The sequence below is a fragment of the Periplaneta americana genome, chromosome 17 (genome assembly GCF_040183065.1).
Source record: "Periplaneta americana isolate PAMFEO1 chromosome 17, P.americana_PAMFEO1_priV1, whole genome shotgun sequence".
Taxonomy (NCBI): domain Eukaryota; kingdom Metazoa; phylum Arthropoda; class Insecta; order Blattodea; family Blattidae; genus Periplaneta; species Periplaneta americana.
Window position 1 is genome coordinate 7,636,392 of NC_091133.1, and position 18,849 is coordinate 7,655,240.

At 41.2% G+C, this 18,849-nt stretch overlaps 5 non-coding genes across 5 annotated transcripts; all 5 read left to right on the plus strand.

Annotated features, from left to right (window-relative positions):
- The first annotated feature begins 1,421 nt into the window (after positions 1–1,421).
- LOC138693505 (U2 spliceosomal RNA) lies at positions 1,422–1,614 on the plus strand. Its single transcript, XR_011330345.1, has one exon. It is a non-coding gene; the product is annotated as a U2 spliceosomal RNA (small nuclear RNA).
- Positions 1,615–5,569: 3,955 nt separating this feature from the next.
- LOC138693506 (U2 spliceosomal RNA) lies at positions 5,570–5,762 on the plus strand. Its single transcript, XR_011330346.1, has one exon. It is a non-coding gene; the product is annotated as a U2 spliceosomal RNA (small nuclear RNA).
- Positions 5,763–9,697: 3,935 nt separating this feature from the next.
- Positions 9,698–9,890, plus strand: LOC138693507 (U2 spliceosomal RNA). The gene has a single exon (XR_011330347.1). It is a non-coding gene; the product is annotated as a U2 spliceosomal RNA (small nuclear RNA).
- Positions 9,891–13,825: 3,935 nt separating this feature from the next.
- Positions 13,826–14,018, plus strand: LOC138693509 (U2 spliceosomal RNA). The gene has a single exon (XR_011330348.1). It is a non-coding gene; the product is annotated as a U2 spliceosomal RNA (small nuclear RNA).
- A 3,935-nt stretch (positions 14,019–17,953) lies between these two features.
- On the plus strand, positions 17,954–18,146 carry LOC138693510 (U2 spliceosomal RNA). The gene has a single exon (XR_011330349.1). It is a non-coding gene; the product is annotated as a U2 spliceosomal RNA (small nuclear RNA).
- Positions 18,147–18,849: the final 703 nt, after the last annotated feature.

The following is an 18,849-nucleotide window of genomic DNA, read 5'->3' on the forward strand; positions in this document are numbered from 1 at the left end:
CATCCCTGTTTAAAACAGAATAGCTGCGTTGAGAAAAAATACAGACTTCTCGTCCCTGCGAACAAGAAAGAATCATGTCAGGTGTTCCGTGGTTGGTCAGGGTACGCCAAGCTCGTTACTGTGGCATTATAGCGGAATTGATAAATAGAAGAAGAAGACGGTGACGAAGAGGAGAAGAAGAGTGGTGTGCACAGTATTAAACTGGAAATGGGGAAGGATAGATTGACTGTCATTGGAAATACTAAAAATGATTTAATATTTGTTACCAGTTGTGAGGAGCAATTTGATGAGAATTTGTGAAAAGAAAAATGACATAAATGCATTTAAATCGTAAAATTTGTAACTGTAATCAGAATTCTTAGTATACATGTACTTAATGTACGTAATTATACAGGAAATGAATATGATGTCTGAGAAGAAGTGAATGAATGTGTGCGCTTGTAATGTGGGAACGTTTGTTAATTTGGTGGTAACGATCTGAACCTGTACTGCCGTTATGTAAGATATGGAACATGGGAGATCACGTGTACATACGTATTTTCCAGACACGCTGAGTTTAGAGTACTAATAACGTTAGGTAGAAACTTAATAATATGCTTTTGTTCAGATTGGGAATCATTTTGAAATGAATGTTTGAGGACGTCATGTTACCCATTTGAAATGAAGAAGAAAGAGCCGAGGAGACCTAGCCTCTTACATCAGCACTTGGATGCGTTGTAAATATTATTGTTGATTTAGTAGCCTACAGCATGCATCATAGCGGTATAAATGTTCGTGTTGATCATAGTCTAGTCGTTATATACTAATCCGTGGCACGACAGACCATGAAGGACCATGACCGAGCAACCGGCTGCTGAACTCACGTCAACATGCCGAAGCAGAGGTGGACGATCATGAAACCAAAATGGAAGTATCGTGTGGTTAGCACGATGAATCCCCCAGCCGTTATAGAGCTGGCTTTATTTCGCCACCTATCGTAGCTCCCCAAGTGCACCACGATGCTGGGTGGGCACCGGTCCCATACACTGGCCGAAGCCATGAGTACTCGGAATAGCCCGGATTCCATGACGGGAATCCTAGGGAGGATGTCTTAGACCACGGCGCGGGACCTAGTTTAATAGGGATGCTGGCGTATTATGAGCGAGGGTAACGCCAACAGCAGGCGCTAGATGGCAGACACACGTAATGTGCACGCGTGGCATAATAATTCATTGTATTTCGTAATTAATTTTACTTGATATCCGAATGCAGGTGAAGTGCGCACTCTGAATGCGCATGAGACGATAGTAGTTCTGTTCAGAGAGTCTTGCTATGATATTTTGTAATGAATTTAATTTCTGAGGCCAGCGGGATAAGTTCGCGTCCCGTCTGTGACAGGCGTCGTTGTAAGATTAATTGTGTCGCGACGGGCGTCGTTTGGCATCGCTTCTCGGCCTTTTGGCTAAGATCAAAGTGTAGTATCTGTTCTTATCAGCTTAATATCTGATACGTCCTGCATTGCAGGACCAGAATATTAAACTGATTTTTGGAAAATGACGGAGTGCTAGGAGCTTGCTCCACCTCTGTCACGGGTTGGCCCGGTATTGCAGTGCTTCCGGGATCGGCCCATTTAATCGCTATCATGTAGTGTTGTATTTGTGTATGTATATATGTACGGCAATAAAATTATGTAAGATGGCTGCGGATGCTTGGCGGAACTTTATGTTTCGTATTAATTCTCTGCGATATCAGATGTATTTATTGTACGATACAAGTATTGAAAGTGTGTTTGTGCGAAGGAATATGTAGCAGCATTAAGGAGATTAAATGAACGGTACAAAATTCGAAGTACAGCAGCAATGACCGATCCTCTGAACAGGTAGGCTCAAGAGAAAAGTATTTTAATATTATGGACACTGTAACATAATCTTCTACACCTCGCCACAAATAAATCTCAAATATTCTCATTCACTACAGCGGAAGGAACAATTTGATTACATGTGCTCATATCCGCAGCCTTTTCCCTACGGAGATACATCACATTGCCACCATACAGACTGATTAAAATGAACATCTAGTAACGAATAATTCCATTATTCTAAAAACGTTGTACCTTACCTCGCCACCGTTTGGATTTGTGATGTAGTGATATTGTGTTCGACTGGAGCAGAGCGGGTCATATTCAACATAATTTCAATTATTGTAGGTAATATAGTAGTTTTTCTCGGAATGAAGCGTCACGTCTCCGCTGTGGGGAAAGCTACAGACGAAGTTAACAGCCGTTCCAGACAATTGAAAATTAAATTAGTTAAATCTAAAATCTGAAGAAACTTTGCAAGCTGAAACGGTTTATGTGAGACGATAAAAAGAGATGCGAAGTAATATTATATTGTAGTTTATGGCAATTTGCGAAATGAATAGAGAAGCCTAATATTATTCCTATAGTGAGTGACTTGTGTAGGCGGGGATGTTGTGAAAGGAGTTGAAGTTGGACAATGAATTTATATTTGTGGGCACGGGTTAACGTTGGTTGTTGGGATGAATGAATCGCTCAGTAATTCTGAAGCTATGATTGTCACAGGCATAATTGGGAAATCTATGCGAAAAATAGTGTGAACGAGTGCTTTAAATGTCGGTGAATATTCGCTGCGTAGTGGCAAAGTATTGCGAGCGCTTAAGTGCTCATAGCTCAACACTTCGGAAATATGGTTCATAGAAACTATAATACAGCGATGTCAGACAGGGACTAAACGGAGCTGAGCGCTCCACTAGACGGGTTTCGTGCTCCGGTGTTTCCACAGACACAAGCAAGTTCATGCTCCGATCTAGCTCCACAAACGGTATTGGAGCTTACAAATCTGACACTACTGCTATAATAACACAATGAATGTTGCAATGCAGTAAATTCTGTGTAGTTACCATCTGTTGTTTGACTAGTTGTCTCAAGAGCTGGACGCTAGTTTCCGTGCTGTCGCTCCGCTTGAATGAAATTAAGCTGATCTCTGTCTCTTTCTTTTCTTTTTCCTTTATCACAAAAAGTTCATTATTTAAGGATATGATTGCCGTTTCTATAGGTGCGGCAACCGCGGTTAGATAGTTTTCGATCGCTATATTAAGAATTAATGCGAGGAATGTAACATCGGCCTATCGTAGGCAGCAGTAGCAAGTTCACTGTACTTGCGCGAGAATAACTCCGACAGCATTCGCTAGAGGGCAGGTGTACGTAATTTAGACACACGTCATTACAATTTATAATCTGTATTGTGATTAATTGAAATACAAATGGTATGCGCACTCTATTCGAAAGATATGGCAGTACAGCTTTAGCGAGAGTCCCTTTAGAAGATGGTGTATCGAACTGTATATCTAAATGGAGCGGAGTTTGTTAATAACCCGCATATGGCAGGTGCTGTTGTAGAATTAAATAGATCCCGACGGCACGTGATCGGTTTTTCTTCTCGGTCTTTTGGCTAAGATCGAAGTGTAGTATATGGGACTGTTCCTCAGCCTATTGTCCAAGATGAAATTCTGTTGATCTCTGAATTTCCTTGATGGGCGTTTAGCTGATATGGTGTGATGGAGGTATTCATCATATGTCTTAACTTTGTTGTTGGGTTTTCGGATTATATCCGAATGTGATGTCGTATTTGCGACTTTCTTGGGTTTTTGCCTGAGCTGAGGTAGAAAAAATGTTCATCATATCCGATCTAACTTAGTGGCCTGGCCTGGCCTGGCCTGGCCCTTTGACTGAGATGAACATGTAGGACTCATATATGCGGTAGCTTCTTGGAATTAGGTTGAGATCGAATTCGCAACAATATAAGGAATTTCAGGGCAATTCTATTATTGTTTTTCTTTCATTCTTGACAGTATGTCGTGCATTTGGCCTTAAAAATTAGAAATACAGTATAACACAACGTATGCGAGTCGTGTGTTGGAATTTAGTATCGGTGGGCAGTTAGGGGTTCGACGTACGTATGCTGGCGAAATTGCGTGAGTTTTGAGAGCAATAATAATCGCCTGCGTGATTTTACTCTCCCGGATAGCCGATAATTATAAATGCATCGACTGAAGTTCGGTTACCCTGCCGTTCCAAGTGATCGGCTACAAATTTCTTAATGTGAGAATTTTTAATGACATGCAGTTTCGGAAGCCATAGACATCCCTGTTTAAAACAGAATAGCTGCGTTGAGAAAAAATACAGACTTCTCGTCCCTGCGAACAAGAAAGAATCATGTCAGGTGTTCCGTGGTTGGTCAGGGTACGCCAAGCTCGTTACTGTGGCATTATAGCGGAATTGATAAATAGAAGAAGAAGACGGTGACGAAGAGGAGAAGAAGAGTGGTGTGCACAGTATTAAACTGGAAATGGGGAAGGATAGATTGACTGTCATTGGAAATACTAAAAATGATTTAATATTTGTTACCAGTTGTGAGGAGCAATTTGATGAGAATTTGTGAAAAGAAAAATGACATAAATGCATTTAAATCGTAAAATTTGTAACTGTAATCAGAATTCTTAGTATACATGTACTTAATGTACGTAATTATACAGGAAATGAATATGATGTCTGAGAAGAAGTGAATGAATGTGTGCGCTTGTAATGTGGGAACGTTTGTTAATTTGGTGGTAACGATCTGAACCTGTACTGCCGTTATGTAAGAAATAGTTGATATGGAACATGGGAGATCACGTGTACATACGTATTTTCCAGACACGCTGAGTTTAGAGTACTAATAACGTTAGGTAGAAACTTAATAATATGCTTTTGTTCAGATTGGGAATCGTTTTGAAATGAATGTTTGAGGACGTCATGTTACCCATTTGAAATGAAGAAGAAAGAGCCGAGGAGACCTAGCCTCTTACATCAGCACTTGGATGCGTTGTAAATATTATTGTTGATTTAGTAGCCTACAGCATGCATCATAGCGGTATAAATGTTCGTGTTGATCATAGTCTAGTCGTTATATACTAATCCGTGGCACGACAGACCATGAAGGACCATGACCGAGCAACCGGCTGCTGAACTCACGTCAACATGCCGAAGCAGAGGTGGACGATCATGAAACCAAAATGGAAGTATCGTGTGGTTAGCACGATGAATCCCCCAGCCGTTATAGAGCTGGCTTTATTTCGCCACCTATCGTAGCTCCCCAAGTGCACCACGATGCTGGGTGGGCACCGGTCCCATACACTGGCCGAAGCCATGAGTACTCGGAATAGCCCGGATTCCATGACGGGAATCCTAGGGAGGATGTCTTAGACCACGGCGCGGGACCTAGTTTAATAGGGATGCTGGCGTATTATGAGCGAGGGTAACGCCAACAGCAGGCACTAGATGGCAGACACACGTAATGTGCACGCGTGGCATAATAATTCATTGTATTTCGTAATTAATTTTACTTGATATCCGAATGCAGGTGAAGTGCGCACTCTGAATGCGCATGAGACGATAGTAGTTCTGTTCAGAGAGTCTTGCTATGATATTTTGTAATGAATTTAATTTCTGAGGCCAGCGGGATAAGTTCGCGTCCCGTCTGTGACAGGCGTCGTTGTAAGATTAATTGTGTCGCGACGGGCGTCGTTTGGCATCGCTTCTCGGCCTTTTGGCTAAGATCAAAGTGTAGTATCTGTTCTTATCAGCTTAATATCTGATACGTCCTGCATTGCAGGACCAGAATATTAAACTGATTTTTGGAAAATGACGGAGTGCTAGGAGCTTGCTCCACCTCTGTCACGGGTTGGCCCGGTATTGCAGTGCTTCCGGGATCGGCCCATTTAATCGCTATCATGTAGTGTTGTATTTGTGTATGTATATATGTACGGCAATAAAATTATGTAAGATGGCTGCGGATGCTTGGCGGAACTTTATGTTTCGTATTAATTCTCTGCGATATCAGATGTATTTATTGTACGATACAAGTATTGAAAGTGTGTTTGTGCGAAGGAATATGTAGCAGCATTAAGGAGATTAAATGAACGGTACAAAATTCGAAGTACAGCAGCAATGACCGATCCTCTGAACAGGTAGGCTCAAGAGAAAAGTATTTTAATATTATGGACACTGTAACATAATCTTCTACACCTCGCCACAAATAAATCTCAAATATTCTCATTCACTACAGCGGAAGGAACAATTTGATTACATGTGCTCATATCCGCAGCCTTTTCCCTACGGAGATACATCACATTGCCACCATACAGACTGATTAAAATGAACATCTAGTAACGAATAATTCCATTATTCTAAAAACGTTGTACCTTACCTCGCCACCGTTTGGATTTGTGATGTAGTGATATTGTGTTCGACTGGAGCAGAGCGGGTCATATTCAACATAATTTCAATTATTGTAGGTAATATAGTAGTTTTTCTCGGAATGAAGCGTCACGTCTCCGCTGTGGGGAAAGCTACAGACGAAGTTAACAGCCGTTCCAGACAATTGAAAATTAAATTAGTTAAATCTAAAATCTGAAGAAACTTTGCAAGCTGAAACGGTTTATGTGAGACGATAAAAAGAGATGCGAAGTAATATTATATTGTAGTTTATGGCAATTTGCGAAATGAATAGAGAAGCCTAATATTATTCCTATAGTGAGTGACTTGTGTAGGCGGGGATGTTGTGAAAGGAGTTGAAGTTGGACAATGAATTTATATTTGTGGGCACGGGTTAACGTTGGTTGTTGGGATGAATGAATCGCTCAGTAATTCTGAAGCTATGATTGTCACAGGCATAATTGGGAAATCTATGCGAAAAATAGTGTGAACGAGTGCTTTAAATGTCGGTGAATATTCGCTGCGTAGTGGCAAAGTATTGCGAGCGCTTAAGTGCTCATAGCTCAACACTTCGGAAATATGGTTCATAGAAACTATAATACAGCGATGTCAGACAGGGACTAAACGGAGCTGAGCGCTCCACTAGACGGGTTTCGTGCTCCGGTGTTTCCACAGACACAAGCAAGTTCATGCTCCGATCTAGCTCCACAAACGGTATTGGAGCTTACAAATCTGACACTACTGCTATAATAACACAATGAATGTTGCAATGCAGTAAATTCTGTGTAGTTACCATCTGTTGTTTGACTAGTTGTCTCAAGAGCTGGACGCTAGTTTCCGTGCTGTCGCTCCGCTTGAATGAAATTAAGCTGATCTCTGTCTCTTTCTTTTCTTTTTCCTTTATCACAAAAAGTTCATTATTTAAGGATATGATTGCCGTTTCTATAGGTGCGGCAACCGCGGTTAGATAGTTTTCGATCGCTATATTAAGAATTAATGCGAGGAATGTAACATCGGCCTATCGTAGGCAGCAGTAGCAAGTTCAGTGTACTTGCGCGAGAATAACTCCGACAGCATTCGCTAGAGGGCAGGTGTACGTAATTTAGACACACGTCATTACAATTTATAATCTGTATTGTGATTAATTGAAATACAAATGGTTTGCGCACTCTATTCGAAAGATATGGCAGTACAGCTTTAGCGAGAGTCCCTTTAGAAGATGGTGTATCGAACTGTATATCTAAATGGAGCGGAGTTTGTTAATAACCCGCATATGGCAGGTGCTGTTGTAGAATTAAATAGATCCCGACGGCACGTGATCGGTTTTTCTTCTCGGTCTTTTGGCTAAGATCGAAGTGTAGTATATGGGACTGTTCCTCAGCCTATTGTCCAAGATGAAATTCTGTTGATCTCTGAATTTCCTTGATGGGCGTTTAGCTGATATGGTGTGATGGAGGTATTCATTGTTGTTGGGTTTTCGGATTATATCCGAATGTGATGTCGTATTTGCGACTTTCTTGGGTTTTTGCCTGAGCTGAGGTAGAAAAAATGTTCATCATATCCGATCTAACTTAGTGGCCTGGCCTGGCCTGGCCCTTTGACTGAGATGAACATGTAGGACTCATATATGCGGTAGCTTCTTGGAATTAGGTTGAGATCGAATTCGCAACAATATAAGGAATTTCAGGGCAATTCTATTATTGTTTTTCTTTCATTCTTGACAGTATGTCGTGCATTTGGCCTTAAAAATTAGAAATACAGTATAACACAACGTATGCGAGTCGTGTGTTGGAATTTAGTATCGGTGGGCAGTTAGGGGTTCGACGTACGTATGCTGGCGAAATTGCGTGAGTTTTGAGAGCAATAATAATCGCCTGCGTGATTTTACTCTCCCGGATAGCCGATAATTATAAATGCATCGACTGAAGTTCGGTTACCCTGCCGTTCCAAGTGATCGGCTACAAATTTCTTAATGTGAGAATTTTTAATGACATGCAGTTTCGGAAGCCATAGACATCCCTGTTTAAAACAGAATAGCTGCGTTGAGAAAAAATACAGACTTCTCGTCCCTGCGAACAAGAAAGAATCATGTCAGGTGTTCCGTGGTTGGTCAGGGTACGCCAAGCTCGTTACTGTGGCATTATAGCGGAATTGATAAATAGAAGAAGAAGACGGTGACGAAGAGGAGAAGAAGAGTGGTGTGCACAGTATTAAACTGGAAATGGGGAAGGATAGATTGACTGTCATTGGAAATACTAAAAATGATTTAATATTTGTTACCAGTTGTGAGGAGCAATTTGATGAGAATTTGTGAAAAGAAAAATGACATAAATGCATTTAAATCGTAAAATTTGTAACTGTAATCAGAATTCTTAGTATACATGTACTTAATGTACGTAATTATACAGGAAATGAATATGATGTCTGAGAAGAAGTGAATGAATGTGTGCGCTTGTAATGTGGGAACGTTTGTTAATTTGGTGGTAACGATCTGAACCTGTACTGCCGTTATGTAAGAAATAGTTGATATGGAACATGGGAGATCACGTGTACATACGTATTTTCCAGACACGCTGAGTTTAGAGTACTAATAACGTTAGGTAGAAACTTAATAATATGCTTTTGTTCAGATTGGGAATCGTTTTGAAATGAATGTTTGAGGACGTCATGTTACCCATTTGAAATGAAGAAGAAAGAGCCGAGGAGACCTAGCCTCTTACATCAGCACTTGGATGCGTTGTAAATATTATTGTTGATTTAGTAGCCTACAGCATGCATCATAGCGGTATAAATGTTCGTGTTGATCATAGTCTAGTCGTTATATACTAATCCGTGGCACGACAGACCATGAAGGACCATGACCGAGCAACCGGCTGCTGAACTCACGTCAACATGCCGAAGCAGAGGTGGACGATCATGAAACCAAAATGGAAGTATCGTGTGGTTAGCACGATGAATCCCCCAGCCGTTATAGAGCTGGCTTTATTTCGCCACCTATCGTAGCTCCCCAAGTGCACCACGATGCTGGGTGGGCACCGGTCCCATACACTGGCCGAAGCCATGAGTACTCGGAATAGCCCGGATTCCATGACGGGAATCCTAGGGAGGATGTCTTAGACCACGGCGCGGGACCTAGTTTAATAGGGATGCTGGCGTATTATGAGCGAGGGTAACGCCAACAGCAGGCGCTAGATGGCAGACACACGTAATGTGCACGCGTGGCATAATAATTCATTGTATTTCGTAATTAATTTTACTTGATATCCGAATGCAGGTGAAGTGCGCACTCTGAATGCGCATGAGACGATAGTAGTTCTGTTCAGAGAGTCTTGCTATGATATTTTGTAATGAATTTAATTTCTGAGGCCAGCGGGATAAGTTCGCGTCCCGTCTGTGACAGGCGTCGTTGTAAGATTAATTGTGTCGCGACGGGCGTCGTTTGGCATCGCTTCTCGGCCTTTTGGCTAAGATCAAAGTGTAGTATCTGTTCTTATCAGCTTAATATCTGATACGTCCTGCATTGCAGGACCAGAATATTAAACTGATTTTTGGAAAATGACGGAGTGCTAGGAGCTTGCTCCACCTCTGTCACGGGTTGGCCCGGTATTGCAGTGCTTCCGGGATCGGCCCATTTAATCGCTATCATGTAGTGTTGTATTTGTGTATGTATATATGTACGGCAATAAAATTATGTAAGATGGCTGCGGATGCTTGGCGGAACTTTATGTTTCGTGTTAATTCTCTGCGATATCAGATGTATTTATTGTACGATACAAGTATTGAAAGTGTGTTTGTGCGAAGGAATATGTAGCAGCATTAAGGAGATTAAATGAACGGTACAAAATTCGAAGTACAGCAGCAATGACCGATCCTCTGAACAGGTAGGCTCAAGAGAAAAGTATTTTAATATTATGGACACTGTAACATAATCTTCTACACCTCGCCACAAATAAATCTCAAATATTCTCATTCACTACAGCGGAAGGAACAATTTGATTACATGTGCTCATATCCGCAGCCTTTTCCCTACGGAGATACATCACATTGCCACCATACAGACTGATTAAAATGAACATCTAGTAACGAATAATTCCATTATTCTAAAAACGTTGTACCTTACCTCGCCACCGTTTGGATTTGTGATGTAGTGATATTGTGTTCGACTGGAGCAGAGCGGGTCATATTCAACATAATTTCAATTATTGTAGGTAATATAGTAGTTTTTCTCGGAATGAAGCGTCACGTCTCCGCTGTGGGGAAAGCTACAGACGAAGTTAACAGCCGTTCCAGACAATTGAAAATTAAATTAGTTAAATCTAAAATCTGAAGAAACTTTGCAAGCTGAAACGGTTTATGTGAGACGATAAAAAGAGATGCGAAGTAATATTATATTGTAGTTTATGGCAATTTGCGAAATGAATAGAGAAGCCTAATATTATTCCTATAGTGAGTGACTTGTGTAGGCGGGGATGTTGTGAAAGGAGTTGAAGTTGGACAATGAATTTATATTTGTGGGCACGGGTTAACGTTGGTTGTTGGGATGAATGAATCGCTCAGTAATTCTGAAGCTATGATTGTCACAGGCATAATTGGGAAATCTATGCGAAAAATAGTGTGAACGAGTGCTTTAAATGTCGGTGAATATTCGCTGCGTAGTGGCAAAGTATTGCGAGCGCTTAAGTGCTCATAGCTCAACACTTCGGAAATATGGTTCATAGAAACTATAATACAGCGATGTCAGACAGGGACTAAACGGAGCTGAGCGCTCCACTAGACGGGTTTCGTGCTCCGGTGTTTCCACAGACACAAGCAAGTTCATGCTCCGATCTAGCTCCACAAACGGTATTGGAGCTTACAAATCTGACACTACTGCTATAATAACACAATGAATGTTGCAATGCAGTAAATTCTGTGTAGTTACCATCTGTTGTTTGACTAGTTGTCTCAAGAGCTGGACGCTAGTTTCCGTGCTGTCGCTCCGCTTGAATGAAATTAAGCTGATCTCTGTCTCTTTCTTTTCTTTTTCCTTTATCACAAAAAGTTCATTATTTAAGGATATGATTGCCGTTTCTATAGGTGCGGCAACCGCGGTTAGATAGTTTTCGATCGCTATATTAAGAATTAATGCGAGGAATGTAACATCGGCCTATCGTAGGCAGCAGTAGCAAGTTCAGTGTACTTGCGCGAGAATAACTCCGACAGCATTCGCTAGAGGGCAGGTGTACGTAATTTAGACACACGTCATTACAATTTATAATCTGTATTGTGATTAATTGAAATACAAATGGTATGCGCACTCTATTCGAAAGATATGGCAGTACAGCTTTAGCGAGAGTCCCTTTAGAAGATGGTGTATCGAACTGTATATCTAAATGGAGCGGAGTTTGTTAATAACCCGCATATGGCAGGTGCTGTTGTAGAATTAAATAGATCCCGACGGCACGTGATCGGTTTTTCTTCTCGGTCTTTTGGCTAAGATCGAAGTGTAGTATATGGGACTGTTCCTCAGCCTATTGTCCAAGATGAAATTCTGTTGATCTCTGAATTTCCTTGATGGGCGTTTAGCTGATATGGTGTGATGGAGGTATTCATTGTTGTTGGGTTTTCGGATTATATCCGAATGTGATGTCGTATTTGCGACTTTCTTGGGTTTTTGCCTGAGCTGAGGTAGAAAAAATGTTCATCATATCCGATCTAACTTAGTGGCCTGGCCTGGCCTGGCCCTTTGACTGAGATGAACATGTAGGACTCATATATGCGGTAGCTTCTTGGAATTAGGTTGAGATCGAATTCGCAACAATATAAGGAATTTCAGGGCAATTCTATTATTGTTTTTCTTTCATTCTTGACAGTATGTCGTGCATTTGGCCTTAAAAATTAGAAATACAGTATAACACAACGTATGCGAGTCGTGTGTTGGAATTTAGTATCGGTGGGCAGTTAGGGGTTCGACGTACGTATGCTGGCGAAATTGCGTGAGTTTTGAGAGCAATAATAATCGCCTGCGTGATTTTACTCTCCCGGATAGCCGATAATTATAAATGCATCGACTGAAGTTCGGTTACCCTGCCGTTCCAAGTGATCGGCTACAAATTTCTTAATGTGAGAATTTTTAATGACATGCAGTTTCGGAAGCCATAGACATCCCTGTTTAAAACAGAATAGCTGCGTTGAGAAAAAATACAGACTTCTCGTCCCTGCGAACAAGAAAGAATCATGTCAGGTGTTCCGTGGTTGGTCAGGGTACGCCAAGCTCGTTACTGTGGCATTATAGCGGAATTGATAAATAGAAGAAGAAGACGGTGACGAAGAGGAGAAGAAGAGTGGTGTGCACAGTATTAAACTGGAAATGGGGAAGGATAGATTGACTGTCATTGGAAATACTAAAAATGATTTAATATTTGTTACCAGTTGTGAGGAGCAATTTGATGAGAATTTGTGAAAAGAAAAATGACATAAATGCATTTAAATCGTAAAATTTGTAACTGTAATCAGAATTCTTAGTATACATGTACTTAATGTACGTAATTATACAGGAAATGAATATGATGTCTGAGAAGAAGTGAATGAATGTGTGCGCTTGTAATGTGGGAACGTTTGTTAATTTGGTGGTAACGATCTGAACCTGTACTGCCGTTATGTAAGAAATAGTTGATATGGAACATGGGAGATCACGTGTACATACGTATTTTCCAGACACGCTGAGTTTAGAGTACTAATAACGTTAGGTAGAAACTTAATAATATGCTTTTGTTCAGATTGGGAATCGTTTTGAAATGAATGTTTGAGGACGTCATGTTACCCATTTGAAATGAAGAAGAAAGAGCCGAGGAGACCTAGCCTCTTACATCAGCACTTGGATGCGTTGTAAATATTATTGTTGATTTAGTAGCCTACAGCATGCATCATAGCGGTATAAATGTTCGTGTTGATCATAGTCTAGTCGTTATATACTAATCCGTGGCACGACAGACCATGAAGGACCATGACCGAGCAACCGGCTGCTGAACTCACGTCAACATGCCGAAGCAGAGGTGGACGATCATGAAACCAAAATGGAAGTATCGTGTGGTTAGCACGATGAATCCCCCAGCCGTTATAGAGCTGGCTTTATTTCGCCACCTATCGTAGCTCCCCAAGTGCACCACGATGCTGGGTGGGCACCGGTCCCATACACTGGCCGAAGCCATGAGTACTCGGAATAGCCCGGATTCCATGACGGGAATCCTAGGGAGGATGTCTTAGACCACGGCGCGGGACCTAGTTTAATAGGGATGCTGGCGTATTATGAGCGAGGGTAACGCCAACAGCAGGCGCTAGATGGCAGACACACGTAATGTGCACGCGTGGCATAATAATTCATTGTATTTCGTAATTAATTTTACTTGATATCCGAATGCAGGTGAAGTGCGCACTCTGAATGCGCATGAGACGATAGTAGTTCTGTTCAGAGAGTCTTGCTATGATATTTTGTAATGAATTTAATTTCTGAGGCCAGCGGGATAAGTTCGCGTCCCGTCTGTGACAGGCGTCGTTGTAAGATTAATTGTGTCGCGACGGGCGTCGTTTGGCATCGCTTCTCGGCCTTTTGGCTAAGATCAAAGTGTAGTATCTGTTCTTATCAGCTTAATATCTGATACGTCCTGCATTGCAGGACCAGAATATTAAACTGATTTTTGGAAAATGACGGAGTGCTAGGAGCTTGCTCCACCTCTGTCACGGGTTGGCCCGGTATTGCAGTGCTTCCGGGATCGGCCCATTTAATCGCTATCATGTAGTGTTGTATTTGTGTATGTATATATGTACGGCAATAAAATTATGTAAGATGGCTGCGGATGCTTGGCGGAACTTTATGTTTCGTATTAATTCTCTGCGATATCAGATGTATTTATTGTACGATACAAGTATTGAAAGTGTGTTTGTGCGAAGGAATATGTAGCAGCATTAAGGAGATTAAATGAACGGTACAAAATTCGAAGTACAGCAGCAATGACCGATCCTCTGAACAGGTAGGCTCAAGAGAAAAGTATTTTAATATTATGGACACTGTAACATAATCTTCTACACCTCGCCACAAATAAATCTCAAATATTCTCATTCACTACAGCGGAAGGAACAATTTGATTACATGTGCTCATATCCGCAGCCTTTTCCCTACGGAGATACATCACATTGCCACCATACAGACTGATTAAAATGAACATCTAGTAACGAATAATTCCATTATTCTAAAAACGTTGTACCTTACCTCGCCACCGTTTGGATTTGTGATGTAGTGATATTGTGTTCGACTGGAGCAGAGCGGGTCATATTCAACATAATTTCAATTATTGTAGGTAATATAGTAGTTTTTCTCGGAATGAAGCGTCACGTCTCCGCTGTGGGGAAAGCTACAGACGAAGTTAACAGCCGTTCCAGACAATTGAAAATTAAATTAGTTAAATCTAAAATCTGAAGAAACTTTGCAAGCTGAAACGGTTTATGTGAGACGATAAAAAGAGATGCGAAGTAATATTATATTGTAGTTTATGGCAATTTGCGAAATGAATAGAGAAGCCTAATATTATTCCTATAGTGAGTGACTTGTGTAGGCGGGGATGTTGTGAAAGGAGTTGAAGTTGGACAATGAATTTATATTTGTGGGCACGGGTTAACGTTGGTTGTTGGGATGAATGAATCGCTCAGTAATTCTGAAGCTATGATTGTCACAGGCATAATTGGGAAATCTATGCGAAAAATAGTGTGAACGAGTGCTTTAAATGTCGGTGAATATTCGCTGCGTAGTGGCAAAGTATTGCGAGCGCTTAAGTGCTCATAGCTCAACACTTCGGAAATATGGTTCATAGAAACTATAATACAGCGATGTCAGACAGGGACTAAACGGAGCTGAGCGCTCCACTAGACGGGTTTCGTGCTCCGGTGTTTCCACAGACACAAGCAAGTTCATGCTCCGATCTAGCTCCACAAACGGTATTGGAGCTTACAAATCTGACACTACTGCTATAATAACACAATGAATGTTGCAATGCAGTAAATTCTGTGTAGTTACCATCTGTTGTTTGACTAGTTGTCTCAAGAGCTGGACGCTAGTTTCCGTGCTGTCGCTCCGCTTGAATGAAATTAAGCTGATCTCTGTCTCTTTCTTTTCTTTTTCCTTTATCACAAAAAGTTCATTATTTAAGGATATGATTGCCGTTTCTATAGGTGCGGCAACCGCGGTTAGATAGTTTTCGATCGCTATATTAAGAATTAATGCGAGGAATGTAACATCGGCCTATCGTAGGCAGCAGTAGCAAGTTCACTGTACTTGCGCGAGAATAACTCCGACAGCATTCGCTAGAGGGCAGGTGTACGTAATTTAGACACACGTCATTACAATTTATAATCTGTATTGTGATTAATTGAAATACAAATGGTATGCGCACTCTATTCGAAAGATATGGCAGTACAGCTTTAGCGAGAGTCCCTTTAGAAGATGGTGTATCGAACTGTATATCTAAATGGAGCGGAGTTTGTTAATAATCCGCATATGGCAGGTGCTGTTGTAGAATTAAATAGATCCCGACGGCACGTGATCGGTTTTTCTTCTCGGTCTTTTGGCTAAGATCGAAGTGTAGTATATGGGACTGTTCCTCAGCCTATTGTCCAAGATGAAATTCTGTTGATCTCTGAATTTCCTTGATGGGCGTTTAGCTGATATGGTGTGATGGAGGTATTCATTGTTGTTGGGTTTTCGGATTATATCCGAATGTGATGTCGTATTTGCGACTTTCTTGGGTTTTTGCCTGAGCTGAGGTAGAAAAAATGTTCATCATATCCGATCTAACTTAGTGGCCTGGCCTGGCCTGGCCCTTTGACTGAGATGAACATGTAGGACTCATATATGCGGTAGCTTCTTGGAATTAGGTTGAGATCGAATTCGCAACAATATAAGGAATTTCAGGGCAATTCTATTATTGTTTTTCTTTCATTCTTGACAGTATGTCGTGCATTTGGCCTTAAAAATTAGAAATACAGTATAACACAACGTATGCGAGTCGTGTGTTGGAATTTAGTATCGGTGGGCAGTTAGGGGTTCGACGTACGTATGCTGGCGAAATTGCGTGAGTTTTGAGAGCAATAATAATCGCCTGCGTGATTTTACTCTCCCGGATAGCCGATAATTATAAATGCATCGACTGAAGTTCGGTTACCCTGCCGTTCCAAGTGATCGGCTACAAATTTCTTAATGTGAGAATTTTTAATGACATGCAGTTTCGGAAGCCATAGACATCCCTGTTTAAAACAGAATAGCTGCGTTGAGAAAAAATACAGACTTCTCGTCCCTGCGAACAAGAAAGAATCATGTCAGGTGTTCCGTGGTTGGTCAGGGTACGCCAAGCTCGTTACTGTGGCATTATAGCGGAATTGATAAATAGAAGAAGAAGACGGTGACGAAGAGGAGAAGAAGAGTGGTGTGCACAGTATTAAACTGGAAATGGGGAAGGATAGATTGACTGTCATTGGAAATACTAAAAATGATTTAATATTTGTTACCAGTTGTGAGGAGCAATTTGATGAGAATTTGTGAAAAGAAAAATGACATAAATGCATTTAAATCGTAAAATTTGTAACTGTAATCAGAATTCTTAGTATACATGTACTTAATGTACGTAATTATACAGGAAATGAATATGATGTCTGAGAAGAAGTGAATGAATGTGTGCGCTTGTAATGTGGGAACGTTTGTTAATTTGGTGGTAACGATCTGAACCTGTACTGCCGTTATGTAAGAAATAGTTGATATGGAACATGGGAGATCACGTGTACATACGTATTTTCCAGACACGCTGAGTTTAGAGTACTAATAACGTTAGGTAGAAACTTAATAATATGCTTTTGTTCAGATTGGGAATCGTTTTGAAATGAATGTTTGAGGACGTCATGTTACCCATTTGAAATGAAGAAGAAAGAGCCGAGGAGACCTAGCCTCTTACATCAGCACTTGGATGCGTTGTAAATATTATTGTTGATTTAGTAGCCTACAGCATGCATCATAGCGGTATAAATGTTCGTGTTGATCATAGTCTAGTCGTTATATACTAATCCGTGGCACGACAGACCATGAAGGACCATGACCGAGCAACCGGCTGCTGAACTCACGTCAACATGCCGAAGCAGAGGTGGACGATCATGAAACCAAAATGGAAGTATCGTGTGGTTAGCACGATGAATCCCCCAGCCGTTATAGAGCTGGCTTTATTTCGCCACCTATCGTAGCTCCCCAAGTGCACCACGATGCTGGGTGGGCACCGGTCCCATACACTGGCCGAAGCCATGAGTACTCGGAATAGCCCGGATTCCATGACGGGAATCCTAGGGAGGATGTCTTAGACCACGGCGCGGGACCTAGTTTAATAGGGATGCTGGCGTATTATGAGCGAGGGTAACGCCAACAGCAGGCGCTAGATGGCAGACACACGTAATGTGCACGCGTGGCATAATAATTCATTGTATTTCGTAATTAATTTTACTTGATATCCGAATGCAGGTGAAGTGCGCACTCTGAATGCGCATGAGACGATAGTAGTTCTGTTCAGAGAGTCTTGCTATGATATTTTGTAATGAATTTAATTTCTGAGGCCAGCGGGATAAGTTCGCGTCCCGTCTGTGACAGGCGTCGTTGTAAGATTAATTGTGTCGCGACGGGCGTCGTTTGGCATCGCTTCTCGGCCTTTTGGCTAAGATCAAAGTGTAGTATCTGTTCTTATCAGCTTAATATCTGATACGTCCTGCATTGCAGGACCAGAATATTAAACTGATTTTTGGAAAATGACGGAGTGCTAGGAGCTTGCTCCACCTCTGTCACGGGTTGGCCCGGTATTGCAGTGCTTCCGGGATCGGCCCATTTAATCGCTATCATGTAGTGTTGTATTTGTGTATGTATATATGTACGGCAATAAAATTATGTAAGATGGCTGCGGATGCTTGGCGGAACTTTATGTTTCGTATTAATTCTCTGCGATATCAGATGTATTTATTGTACGATACAAGTATTGAAAGTGTGTTTGTGCGAAGGAATATGTAGCAGCATTAAGGAGATTAAATGAACGGTACAAAATTCGAAGTACAGCAGCAATGACCGATCCTCTGAACAGGTAGGCTCAAGAGAAAAGTATTTTAATATTATGGACACTGTAACATAATCTTCTACACCTCGCCACAAATAAATCTCAAATATTCTCATTCACTACAGCGGAAGGAACAATTTGATTACATGTGCTCATATCCGCAGCCTTTTCCCTACGGAGATACATCACATTGCCACCATACAGACTGATTAAAATGAACATCTAGTAACGAATAATTCCATTATTCTAAAAACGTTGTACCTTACCTCGCCACCGTTTGGATTTGTGATGTAGTGATATTGTGTTCGACTGGAGCAGAGCGGGTCATATTCAACATAATTTCAATTATTGTAGGTAATATAGTAGTTTTTCTCGGAATGAAGCGTCACGTCTCCGCTGTGGGGAAAGCTACAGACGAAGTTAACAGCCGTTCCAGACAATTGAAAATTAAATTAGTTAAATCTAAAATCTGAAGAAACTTTGCAA